Source organism: Homarus americanus, unplaced genomic scaffold (genome assembly GCF_018991925.1).
Source record: "Homarus americanus isolate GMGI-L3 unplaced genomic scaffold, GMGI_Hamer_2.0 scaffold34360, whole genome shotgun sequence".
Taxonomy (NCBI): Eukaryota; Metazoa; Arthropoda; class Malacostraca; order Decapoda; family Nephropidae; genus Homarus; species Homarus americanus.
The window spans coordinates 8,656,820-8,671,633 of record NW_024739403.1 but is presented as its reverse complement, the minus strand read 5'-3'; positions in this window follow the sequence as shown (position 1 = coordinate 8,671,633).

The window sequence follows — 14,814 nt, the reverse complement described above, 5'->3', positions numbered from 1 at the left end:
GAGATCACGGGTTACCTGCCTGAGATGTCTCATGGCAGGGATACGATACCAGTAGTTGGTGGCACTTCTGGGGTGACGGGGATGGCGTGGAGGGGTAGCGCGATTGACAGAGTCATACACGGCATCAACAAAATCAGCGCTGTAAGAGTCAAGGGACTGGGAGACAACATAGGAATCCGCCCAGGTAGAAAGGTATTGGGTAAAGGAAGGAACAGCATCTTGTGTGAGACGAAGGCGAGGGGATTGATAAGGAGCTGATGTCGGGGCAGAGAAGGAGAGCCTGAGATGGGTAGTAACGGCAAGATGGTCACTATACAGAGCAGGCTCGGTGCAGATGGTAGGATGAAAGGAGATATGACCGTTCAATCGTAAGCCAACATCAAGGAAACTATGGGGGAGGCGAGTAGGATCGTCAGGACAAAGAAAGCGAACATCATCATCCCCATTAAGAAACTGTGAGAGATGTGATCCGTTAAGGGTACACGAGCCTGCCCACGGTACCGAGGCAGGGTGTAAACAGTATAGCCAGAGAGGCGGAGTGGAGTAACACCGTCTGTGATGGTTTCCTGAAGTAGAGCAACATCTACTTGATGGGAGAGCACAAACTGGGCGAGGTCTGTCCGGCGAGGTCTAAGTCCCTGGATGTTCCATTGTAAGAAGAGGAGGGAACGGCCTCCGGTTTGAGATGAGTCGGTGGGGCTAGACAGGGCTCCAGAGGAGGTACCAAATTCGGTTTAGAAAAATGGAGAGGGAGGAGTGGGAGAGCGAGGAATGGATCCTCCATCTCGGGAGATGGAAGGAGGCGGGTCACCAGGGCTTGCAAAGTGCGCTTATGTAGGGTGTCCAGAATGAGTGTTGTTGCCTCTGCAATGTCGCAATTGCTTTCACAAACAAGTCGAGTTTGCAGAGAGAAGGTTGATTTGCTTGGAGTGGCGATCCAGACGGAGAGTGATTGTTTATAGAACCAACTTGGTGTACCTGTGCAGGAGCTGGAGGTGGCGGCGAGGATTGCCGAGGGCCCGACTGGGCATGTGGTGGTGGTAGCGACGGAGAGGGACGGTGAGGGTTCACGTGAGTAAGAGGTGGTGGTGCTGGTGAGAGACAGCGGGGGTCCGGGTGGGCAGGAGGTGGTGGTGACGGGGAGGAAAGGTGAGGGCTCAGGTGAACAAGAGGTGGTGGTGCTGGTGAAGGACAGTTGGGGTCCAGGTGGGCAGAAGGTGGTGGTGACTGTGTGGCAAGGCCGGCAACGACCTTGTTCCAAGAACGGTAGGGAGAGGGAGGGAGGGAGGGGAGAAAGGATGGGTGGTAGGGGTGATAGGGGGATGGTAGAGGAGAGGAGATCAATGGGAAATCCTTGGTGGGTGGAAGAGGCAGTGGTGGATAGGAGTGAGGTTTGGTTGACAGGGGCTTCGTCAGAGACGAGGGCGGTGGTACAAGGTAAGTTTTCCCCGGGCGAGTGCCAGGACGCTGTGGGCAATTGGCTTTCCAGGCGTGGTGACTTCCATGGCAATTGACACACCGTGGAATAACTGGGATTTTGTTCTGAATTTTCGATTTGCATTCCACTGTGTCGTGAGGACCTGCACAGAAACCGCAGGCGACCATCCTCGTGCACTCCCAAGTGCGGTGTTTCCACGATTGGCAACGACCACAGATTTTTGGGGTTCCGATAAATCGGTCGAGAGGACAGTTGTGAATTGGTCCTACATTCACCTTCGGAGGGAGAGGGCCCACCCACCAGCCGATGAGTTCGTTGGATGGACGTTTGGAGACCGGGTTGATGCGGCGCTCCATGTCCAGTAGATGTGGGAGAACAGGGCGAAGATCGTCGATAGGGATCTCCCAGGGTACGTGGCGAACCATTACCTTGGTAGGACGAGTTTCTGGGGTGATGGTGGTAAACTTCAGCATCACCTCCCCCTGGGGAGCAAGAAAGCCCACCTGAGTGAGCAGGCGTACCGTCTAGTCCATTTGTGTGGTGACTATCACGGCTGTGGTGTACGAGCACGGGTTGCTACTACTTACTGCTGGACCACTGAGGCCACCAATTGTAAGAACGCGCAACACAAGCTGCCACCCTGTGAGGGCTTGGCACTCTACAACTTACGTTGATACTCTGACCTGGTAGCTTGACGTGAGAGGAAGGCCCATGGGTTCATGTAAATATAGTATCGAGTATTAGGGAGAGAACAACGGTGAATACTATAGGTGAATCATAGACCCACATACAAATACAATGTTTATTGAAACACAAATGGTTACAGAAAAGACGTTGTATGCTCCCAAAGTAGGAACTCCTGGTACCATGCCCTCAGGCTCAATTTACTTGCACCACTACTGGGTGTACACACACCAAAACACACATAAACTCTTACAGCACCTTAGTACCAATAAAACCAGTGGCACCTGCCAGTACAACACTCGATATCTCAGGGGCAATACTCCAGCGGCCGCCATGGGAGTCTCATCAACAAGTGACACCTTCCAACACTCCGATAATTCCGGTAGACTAACACCACCACACCAACAGCCCCACCGAGTTATATACTGTACTCATCCACCAATGATGGGGCTGGCAGTTGTTTGGGGGCTTGACGATCCGGGTTCACCACAGGGGCAAGGCGTTAGAGGAATATTACCTCCTATGGAGCCCATGGGTGGTAGTGGAGCTTCTGACGGTCGGGGTTCAAGGGGACACTGGACCTCAGACATCTCCCAAGACTAGTGGATGCGCCATCCACGCTACAGACACGGCCTAGGCTGCGTTAGGGACCTGTGGGTGGAGGAGCATGGAGCTGACTGACGGTGTATAACGGACCTCAACGTTTCAAAGGGGCATTAATGACATAAAATACTTCACTCAAAGCACATTATTACGTTACTTTAACACTTGCACAAACAAACTATAGTTAGGTCAAATCACTTAAAAATGGCGAATTACATCACGGAGAAGGTGGAGTGACCTACCTGTGGGTGGAGGAGCATGGCGCTGACTGGTTTGAAAAAAGCGACAGCAGCCTTCCACCCACCCTAAAGTCACAGATTCCACCTACTCAACCATTTCACTGAATTACGTTACTATAGCACTCTGTCGTTTGAATCTGAGACTACGAACTCAGTTTCATTCCCTACTATTATCTTTACAAACAATGCTCTGACTGAGCTATCAAAAGCAAGAATTAAATTGATTACAAAAGGTTGGATGGCAACAGTTACCAACACGCAACGCCTTGTTGCAACACCCGTGGACCAGATTAAGTTTCCCTTCCAGGAATATCAACTCATTCCTCAGTTAACCTCCCTACTACAATTTCACTATGATTATCAGAGTCTCTGCTAATCATAGGTGAAAAAAAAGGTTTACAGGTTCTCGGTAGCAGAAAGAATTTACAACTACAGTCAACAAACATACGACATTTCGATGACGTCATCAAAGAAACAGGGAGAACGGAGGACATTCCCACTGGGAGACTCAGAGGGTTTTGTGGACGTGTAAGCGTAATATGGATCATTAGTTTAACAGGTTAGCCGTCATTACGATTATGACAGTGGGACCTCGGCGGAGGCGAAGTGTTGAGTCCTGAAGTGTCGAGCAGTCACGGAAGAACCAGGTCGGCCTTGTGCTCAGAGGCAAGTCCCGAGGAAAGGCAGGAGCGTTTAACGGCAGGCATAGGGCACGTTGGCAACACTGCAGTTAGGTGGAGTGGTAATGACGTCACTGCTACGTCACACTATCACATTGCGCACGCGCAAACTTGAAAAACTTTGCCCAGAGGGGTCGGGTGGTAGGGCCAGATGTTTTATCCCCAAAAATGACAAAATCCAAAAGTAAAAGAAAATAGATGCCACTGTGCTGATAACTGGGTCTTACTATAGTTGTCTGTACAGGCTGGGATTAGTAGATTCGCTGAATTCGTCAGAAATACGACTTTTAAGGAGCAGTCTCTTGCAGCCTTTGTTGACACTACGCACGCATGCGCGTTCTCTGCTCCAATTGTTAATAATTTATTGCTTCGTATGAAAATACAAAATAACTAAATTTCACAGGGTTCCTGCAAGCAACGAGCACCTCACGGGTCAACACCATACTGTGAGGCTCACCTTCGCTCGCCAGAGTATTGGCGAGGGGATAGACCAGGGGTGTCAAACTCATTTCCCGCGGGCCAAATGTGGCCCTTGGGATGGTCAGGTGTGGCCTGCGGGATGACGGTAAAATTTATCATCCCGTAAAATTATGAAGAAAAAATAGATATAATCATGTTTATTTAGTAAAATGAATTTTACATACTTGATCAGACAAACCCAGGTAAGGCAATGTGTGAAGATATAAACTTCAATCCTGCAAATATGTGATATAGCACTTGTGTTGGCCCTGAAGAGGGTAACTAAAATAAGAATTGGCCCTCGAAAGGTTTTGAGTTTGACACCACTGGGTTAGACTTTTGATCAGGAGTGATCTTCTCTGATGAAAAGACCTTCGCTTCGACCAATCATGGACAAATACAATTGTGGAGGCGGAATAACACGAGGTATGTTAAATTAACCTTTTTTTATGGTCATACCGAAACCGATTAATTGTATTTAGGTTAAGAATGCAGGAGCGCTGTTTTATCGATTAATCAACCTTCAGGATAAGCGTATGCGTAAACTATCAATCAGTTGAAACGTAAACCGGAAATTGGCATATTAACCTACATAGGATTTTACATTGTATTACACTGGAAGCACTAGGATTACGGGTTTTCATTTGCAGATACGACCGTCGCCACATCTTTGAGGAAGTGCATAGCGGACACGTTACCTGCAATACCTGGGGTGGATCTCCATCCACGGTGTGGGTGATGTGACACAAATTGAAGGAAGGTTCACTGCTCAGAAATATAAAATCATCCTACAAAATTTATTCTTTCCTTCCTTGCAAAAACAAAACTTCCCATTCCCACCAGGTCCAGTCATTTTCCTGCACGATTGCTGCCTCATCCATACAGCCAGAGTAGTCACGGACGGGTTTCACCAGCAAGAGAATTTGCTTCTGATGGAGTGGCCAAGCAAGGGTTGCGACTGTAATCCTATATAAAACCTATGGGGGACAATGGTCAATACATGGGAGCCTGAGATAGACAGGGCATCTCAACAGCTGATGACCCATATGAGAAGGCAATGGGAAATGTTCCGTCAACAACCGCAACTCTTTAGGAACCTCGTCTCTTCGTTGCCGGACTCCTGGCAGTCATTGAGAAGGCGGGAGGATGGTCAGTGTATTAAATATGAAATAAATGCTAATACAATTAACAGTATTTTTAGAGGTTCATTTAAAAAACAGCATTTTACTATCTGTAATTCCCATTACAGATAAAGCGAATTACTCGGAGTAATTATACACACACCCACGTGTGTATGTAATATATATATATATATATAATATGAATGGTATGTATTGTATAAGGTTTAGAGAACAAAATATGGCCATGAAGGAAATCCCAAAGCACAAATTGTAGGAAGGACTGAACTGCCAATCCAAAGACTATATGTGGAAGATAGGAAAACTCGCTCGAAAGCTATTGAATTAACCGTGCGCCGCAAGGCCGGAATCAGTGCCATCTATCAACAAGGCCCCAACTAAAAACTCGCTCCAAGGTGGATGGGGTGGTGGGGAAAGTGAGGGGGGCTGTCAATCTTAAACGCCACCTCTGCTTTTTCTGTTAATAATAATTATTGTTGTTATATGTTCGTTATGTTCTCTTAGTTTATTAGCTATTAACTTTTTTTGGTTGTTTTCTCGACATGTAAATCGTTCAAAATCTGCTATGTATTGTAGTTAGTGATATAAGTTGAAGGAAGCACAGGTAAGAGATTGATTTACTGGATATTGGATTATTTTTTCTTCATATTTATTACGGTACTCTATATTATGTACATCTAACATCACCATAACAAATTATTAATATTAAACATATTTTAATACGTTTTTGTATATAGGCCTATGTACAGTATATGTATACAATTGTAAATGGTAGATTACAAAAGGAATTCCTAATCAAAACATATGAATAACAAATAAAATAATCTTAATCAAATGCCGGTAAATATTTCCTATTATTTAAAAAAGCGTGAATAACAATAATATTTTCCAGTGAAGATTATTAAAACAAGATACAATTCTACTTCAAGAGATTTCTTTTTTATTTTGGAACTAAAAATTATACTTTTCGTGGCTTCCAAAACTGCATTCATCCTAGCTACATTCATATAGCTAGGATATATAAAAGTAGGATGAGTTTCTTTGAATGTCCCGCATAAGAACACCGGTGGGGCCAAAGTGGGGCCAGCGAAGTTAATGTCTTCGGTACACAAAGGGACTATACCAACGCGCACACCAATATCTCGAGTTTTGCTATCTTTCATATATAGTCTTTGTGTTAATCCCTGACCGACGCTGATCGCCAGGTGGGCCGGACCACCCATACCTGATGTAGTTCCCCAAATTGCGCACAGGGAAAGTTTTTATGGCCAGTCAATAATATGGAGGGTTACCTAATGAATTGTAAAATTCACTGAAAAATAGGTCGTTATTAAATAACTGTATTTAGGTATAGGATAGAGTACATATGAAAGCAACATCCACGCCTGGTAAGGAAAATAAGGAAATATTAAACTACAGGCCAATATCTTTATTAGAAATTACCGGGAAACTACTGGAAAAAATTTTAAATTCAAGACTTATAACCTTTTTAACACAACATGGGAAAACTAACAATAGACAACATGGATTTATGCCCAATAGAAATACCCTAACTGCAATAGCTACAATAACGGAAATAATTGCAATAGAAAAAAGCAAGGGGAACCAGATCAATATAATTTTAAGGGACGTTTCTAAGGCTTTTGATAAAGTTTGGCATTTAGGCTTAAAATATAAAATATTAAAATTGGGACTAAACGAACACTTGCTAAGAATATTGTGTAACTATTTAGATGATAGGAGAGCACAAATTCAAATTGGAAACTTTATGGGAACTATGTTTAATCTTGAGAGTGGAGTACCTCAAGGAAGATGCCTTTCTCCAACACTATATACAATTTATACCTCAGACACACCTCAACCTACCCCCTTTAGCGAATATGTAATGTTTGCTGATGATATTACTCAAATAGTATCATACCCAGGAAAATCAACCCAATTTATGGCACTCTACACGGTAAGAGCGATAAAAAATATAAATGATTTTGAGAAAAAATGGAAAATCAGGACAAATAAGAACAAATTCAAGATAATACCAATAGCCAAGATCAAAACAAGTCCAGTAATAGTCGACCAGGAACTATACCCATACGACACTGAAGGCAGGATGCTTGGACTAAAACTAACAAAAAGAGGATATATAACATACTTAAAAGATAAAGAACGACAGGCAAGAATAAGATTATAAAAAACAAAACGCTTTAAGAACCTTAGCATTAATAACAAAAGAAAGATTTATATAACCCTTGTCAAATCAATTATGGACTACCCACCCATCCCATTGAACACCCTTAGTAAAACGAGCATTAAAAGGTTACAAACTGTATGTATATTATGTATGTGCTCCATTTATATATATTATTTATTCAGCCTAGCTAGTAGCGTGTGGCAATATATTTAAGATGTCCCACATGCCTAATTAATGTGCCTGGCGACGTATGGAAGCTGTTAATGTATCACTTGCCATACGTCGTCTGTAGAGCAGTTGACCAGCGGACAGGTTGAAGAGCGCTACTCCCCTTGTGTACATATCTCTTATCCAGTAAATCGAACCTACAAATTATACAGGTGTTTGTGTTCGCTCCTGTATATTGAACTTAATACCCAGAACACGAACACAAACAGTACAAAATATAGCCCTCAGATTTATATATAACATAAAATATACAGACCGCATCAATAATGAACAGCTACACAAGAGAGCAAACCTCCTAGCAATAAATGTAGAAATACACAACAAAGCTGCAAATATTTGGAAAAAAGTGACTGAACTTAACACAGAAACATACCAAAACTGGATAAATAATATAGACAACGAAGAATTCCAAGAACACAGTTGGTTTAAATCAGCCAGGAAGAAAGCAATTGAACCATCTCCTGCCCCAATATACATATAAAACATTAATAGAGAGAACAAAAGATGAGAGTGACCTACCAACTCCACTAAGGGCCTGGCAGGCCTCTCCATACAGTGTACCTTTAGACTAACATAACTAACACTTAACTAACACCTTATCAGAAAAAAAAAATGTGATTACCCTCACAGCTACACAAGGACCTGGGCGGGCTCACTAACTTCATCGAAAAAAAAAATAATAATAATGTGATTACCCTCCCAGCTACATCAGCCAGGAAGAAGTAATTGAACCACCTCCGGCCCAATATACACATGTACACATAAAACATTAATAGAGAAAATAAAAGATGAGAGTGACCTACCAGCTCCACTAAGAACCTGGCAGGCCTCTCCATACAGTGTACCTTTAGACTAACACAACTAACACTTAACTAACACCTTAGCAAAAAAAAAAAATGTGACTACCCTCCCAGTTACACAAGGACCTGGGCGGGCTCACTAACTCCAACAATAAATAAAAATAATAATAATAAGCAGCACTATACAAATAAACCAATATTAATACAAAGGTCTGACGACCCAAGGGAGCAGAACAAAGATAAAACACCAATAGGAAAGATGAAGCGTTCTGGTTGAGCCCAAATTCTTTCTACTCCTACTGTATTTCAGTTTCACCACTTTTTCTTCAACCCCTAATAATCTTCTTTCACCTCATAACTAATGACTCCGTACCGTACTGGTAACCATACTAGGTAGAGCAGCGTGGTTATATTCTGTTTTATCTTTTATTAAAAAAATTACAATTTACATATATACATAAATATTACATATTAACATATTTGTCAGTGAAATATTTGGATGATTTTTCTTTTAAAATACACTTGATCATTCATTTATTATAATATATCCTGCCTTTAATAAAGGCTATAGTCTCCCTAACATTATAATTTTCTCTCCTACTTAACCACATACAGTAAATATAACCTGACATTAGTATGATCATTGTATTTGTATCCTTATTATCGCTACAGTTAATATTAAACATTAAGAAATGTAGAAACAATTTGCTATTGACATTGCAGACTTTATTCAGGAAAATTTTAAACCATTTAATTATCTTTTTGTTATGGAAACAGAAGTAAAATATATGCAATGGATATTCTACCTCACCACATCTTACACAACTATCATCTTGTTTTATGCTTAACATTTTCAGTCTCTGATTTGTTGGTAGAGTTTCATGAATATACCTATATATGACGCCTCTCTGGTGAGGATCTGTATACAGTATTTACATGTAATATTTTTCCAAATAAAAGGCCACTTAAACAGCGGATACTTTTCTTCAACGGCTGGTTTAGTCCATATCATTAATATATTGTATACATCTTTATTCCTGACATTGGGAAAGTTATGATGCCTTGCTATCCTTCTTAGGGTATTGATTGTATTACTATAATAAAGTGGAGACAAGTAGGAAACATTATCCGAAGATTTCATTTCTAATAGATAACTGGTCCTTATACTTGTATAATATGGAGTTAAGGATTTCCTCTTTTCATGGTCTGAAGCTATTTTTATGAAAGTTGTACATAATATAGCAGCTGCCTTACAAAACACATTAACTACTCCAATACCTCCTTGCTTGACCGGTAAATACAGAGTTTGTCTTTAAATGGCTGGTACATACCACTCCATATGTATTTAAAAATACATGATTCAATTTTCTGTGAGTACATTTTATTTAATGGAAATGTATGGGATAGGTACCATACCTTGGACAAAACTTTTGAGTTAACAATAATTGCTTTTTGGTACAAGGATAATTTTCTGTTTGATAAACAATTGACAGTAAAGGTGATATTTTCCAAGATTTTGTTCCAATTCATCTTAACTGTGTGTTCATAACTGTCATAGCATAAAGTACCTAAAACTTTGGAACATTCCGCTGATATCCACAGTACAGGCCATAAATCTCTTTTTTTCCACTCACCCAAGCCCATAATACTGGTTTTATTTCTGTTTAATTTTGCGACTGTTGCTTCCTCAAACCTTTCTATTTCTCTGCTAACCTCAATTATGGACTGGTATGTGGCAACAAAAACTGTAGAATCATCAGCATATCCCTGTATGGGAATTTTTATGTTGTTTGGGAACTGTGGGGGAATTATTTTGGCATTGCTGTTCACTGATAAATAAAAAAGATCTTGAAAAATATATAGAGAATGGCTTACTTTGGATGCCATTAACCAAACCCTTACTCTCACAATTTCCATACAACATTTTAATCCAATCTACATAATCAATGTTAATGCCTAATTTTTCCATTACCCTAAATACAAATTTATTATCAATTCTGTCAAATGCTTTTGACTAATCTAAGTTTATCATTGCACATTTTTGGTTCTCACTACTGACAAATTGCACTACATCCCTAATCATAATATTACAATATATTATTGACCTTCCTTTAATACAACAGTACTGGTCTATTGACAATATTAAATTTAATAAAGGTTTAATTCTTCTTGCCAATATTTTTGCAACTATTTTATAATCTACATTTAGGAAGGTTATTGGTCTCCAATTTTCAATTAAATTCAGATTCCTTTTTAGGCACTAGCTTTATTATTCCTGTATTTTGTGACACACTTTAATACTTTATTGTTAAAGATAAACTGATAAATTTCCACATATGTTTATAAAACTTTACAGATAGACCATCACTACCTGGGGATCTACCAAGGTTGAGATTATTAATTGCTTCCCATATTTCCTTCTCATTTACTGGTTTTATTAAAGATGCATTTTCTGATACCTTTAGTCTCGGTTTGCATTTCTGCATAAAATTTTCACATTATTCATCATTAATTCCAACTCTTTTATATAAATTCCAATTTTTTTTTACTTGCATAGATTATTATTCCTTCTGTTTTCTCTATTTCTTCACTGTTTTCTCTCTTAACCTTAGTAATTAATTCCTTGTTTCCTTTACTGATCAAATGGCGAGAAATCTTTTCTACTTCTATTCTGTCTTTTATTCTGAATCTTATTTTAACACTTTCACAATTTTTTTTCCTTAATTCATTTATTCTGGATTTCAGTGCCTATATTTCATCATAATTCACATCAAGGTATTTAGCTTTTTCCATAAAGTTGTCTTAACCTACTTTGAAATAAATTAATTAGCCCATATTTTTCTTGCGACATTCTTTTACATATGTTTTTATACAAAAAGTTCTTACATTCTAGTTTAGCACATTGTTCCCACCACTGTAAAATATTCTGGTATGTTGTTTATTTACTCCCTAACATGTATCCAAAAACACTCCAAAGTTTTCCTGTACCTCATCAGAGCTTATAATACTACAATTCAGTTTCCAGAAGCCTTTACCTACGTTTACATTTTTGTTTGTGTTTACCTACTTTTGACAGAACCATTGAATGGTCAGAAAACTGACTGGAACAGTATTACACTTTACTATTTTGTTCCCAAGTCCCTAAACATAAAGCCTATCATTTCTTGGCCCATATTTATCTCCAATATATGTAAACTCAGGTTGATAATTAAGAATCATGGCAACATCCTTAAGTTTTATATACTTTATAGAGTTGTTAAAGCTTTGGACACCAAACCTTTGGTGTCATGATTGCTACAATCTCTTATGTTGGTAACAGTTAAAATCTCCCCCAATTATTCTACTGTATTTTCAATATTATTTCTGATATAATATAATAAATCATCAGAAAACAATTCTTCTCTCACCCTTTTCCTTGTATTCCCTGATGGGGCATAAATATTAATAATAGGAACTATATGATGTAGCACAGAAACTCTGACACATAAAATTTGGCCATTTTCATCCATCTCATAGTTTAGTATTTTGAAAGTGGAATTTTGCCTTACTAATAGAGCAGTTCCTCCTTTTAACAAATGTGTACTGTTTATAATAATTTCGAAGTAATCATTTAGATAAGATAATTTCCCTGGATCCTTAACATTATGTTCCGGTATCATAAGGATGTCAATATTATAATACTTAACAACAGATAATAGTTGCATTTGTTTACCTAAACTATTTAGACCATTCACATTTGATGTGGCAAACGTTATATACATATTAATTATTATTATAATAAAGAATGTAAAACAAATAAATTATTTACCTTTTTCCTCTTAACATCTCTATTTCCTTCTTCATCTGTACTATTCACCTTTTTGGGGGCTATTTCTTTTCCATACCTCTTACTCAGCATCACCGTACCACGACTAACTGCTCGTACTGTCCAGCTTTGTACATGTTCAACCTTTCCCACCATGGATCATCTTTTCCAATTGGATTCATTTTCTTCCCATCATCTTTTTTTTTCTTTCCCACATTCTAATCCAATTTTTATCTGGGCATTCACTTGACCACTCAAATTACTTTGGTTTTCATTGTTTTTATTTTGCTTCGTACGGTTCTTTTTTTACAGAAATTATTGAAATACCACTCTATGTTTGTCTTTGGTACCCCCAAAATGTTCTACACTACTGAGGGTATACACAAACACTTGTTGTCTTGAAAATAGGTTCTTATTCTCGTACGGGAGATATACAGAGGGAACAAAGAAACTGGCTTCCACACCATAAGGACTAGCGATCTCCACTCTCTGTATCACTCCGCGCTGGCATGTACAGATGCCAGCATTCACAACCTGAATACTTAATATGTAAATATGATAATTCACATACAAAACATGGTGCATAACACTGGTCAACAGCCAAAATGGTTCACATATGAGATCATGCTCACACAACTAATTTCATATTGCTGAATTCGAATCTGATATTTGTTTTGTTCTATCAGACCAGGTTTTATAAAAAAATCAAGAGGTACAAATATTTAATATTCCATCACGTGTCGTGCAAAAGATGAGATTATCTCATGTGACTGTGCTTTCATGACTAATTTCATATTAATGAATATTAATTGGATGTTTCATTCTACCATCAGACCTACTTTCTTAAAGAATAAAAAAAATAGTAAATATAGTAACATTATCGCGTCATGCAAGATACAATTTTAAACCTATCACAGATAAGCTCATAAAAAATTGTACCAAAAAACATAAGTTCAAATCCTTTATAATGACAAAATATGAATTTCTAAAAGTGCTTCTGAACTTTACTCTTTCTCTTGTACAGCTTGCTCTCTTCTCGTTGCAGTGTCCAGCAATAGTCGCCCATCATGTTAGGACTGAATTGTCCCTGATATCTGCTCTCCATTATGGCGATATCTTGATGAAATCTTTCGCCGTGTTCATCACTAACGTCTCCAAGGTTACCTGGGAAAAATTCAATATGAGAGTGGAAAAAATGCAATTTCAAGGACATCCTTGCTCCCAATGCATGATAATTCTGAAGCATGGTTGTTACGATTTCTTTGTAGTTGTCAGCACGATAGTTTCCAAGAAAATTCTTTGACACATTGACAAATGATTCCCATGCTTTTTTCTCCAGTGGGTTCAATGTTTTGGTGAATTCGCTATCATTAACTAGTATACGAATTTGTGGTCCATTCAAGACACCTGCTTTCAACTTGGCTTCGGAAACCACACCACCTAGTTTCTGAGATAAGTATAGAGTCCCAGCACCGAATTGATCCATAGCTTTGATGAAATTTTTAGCCAAACCGAGCTTTAGATGCAGTGGAGGCAAAAATATCTTTTCTGGATCTACAAGCGGATTGTGAACACAGTTAAACCTTCCAGGCGCATCTCTTGGTCTTGTCGGCCAATCCTTTCTCACATAGTGCTCTGCATCAGCTCTGCTGTTCCACAAGCACAAAAAGCACATGTGCTTTGTGTAGCCACTCTGAAGGCCCAGTAGTAAACTGATGACTTTGAGATCGCCACATATCTTCCACTGGTGTTTCTCATACTCTATAGCGGCCAACAGAATTTTCATTGTTTCATAGCTCTCAGTCATTTTTGTTGCGTGTGCTATTGGGACAGATGGAAGCCGATTGCCATTGTGTAAAAGAACAGCTTTCAGAGAGTCTTTTCCTGAGTCTATAAACAGCCTCCAATCCTCTGTCTTGTATGTTTCAGACTTGCAGAGTTGTTGCATGAGAGATACTGCGTCCTCGCAATAACAAAGGTTGTTTGCCATCTTGAAAAATGCAGACAGCTGTCTATGTCGGTAACGCGCTGTAGTGATATGCACTCCATCTTCTAGCAGGTTACGCTGCTTTAGTCTGGATCCCAAAACTTCAGCCTTTTCTTTTGACAAGTTTAGGTCCCTGATGAGATCATGAAGTGCTTCTTGAGTAAATAGTTTAGGCCTGGTATTTTCAGAGTCATCCTGGTAGTCGTTTTCCATTGAGGTAGAGGTAGAATCGGAATCACTCAATTCTTGTTCAGTCGGTGGATTTGGGACTGGAAGTTCAGCACTGTGCGGTACTGGTCGGATTGCAGAAGCAATATTGGGGTACTGTACCTTGCCTCGTGTCTTGATTGTTATTCCCTTAATATTTGTGAGACAGAAGTAGCAGTCACTACTGTGGTCTTTAGGTTCACGCCATATCATTGGTACAGCAAATGGCATTCCTGAACTTCGTTTACCACACATCCACTCGCTCAGGTGGTTAACACAAGACTTACAGGCTACATGAGGTGCCCATTTCTTGTCTTGGTCACCCAAATGACATTTGAAGTAACTTTTGTAGTTCAG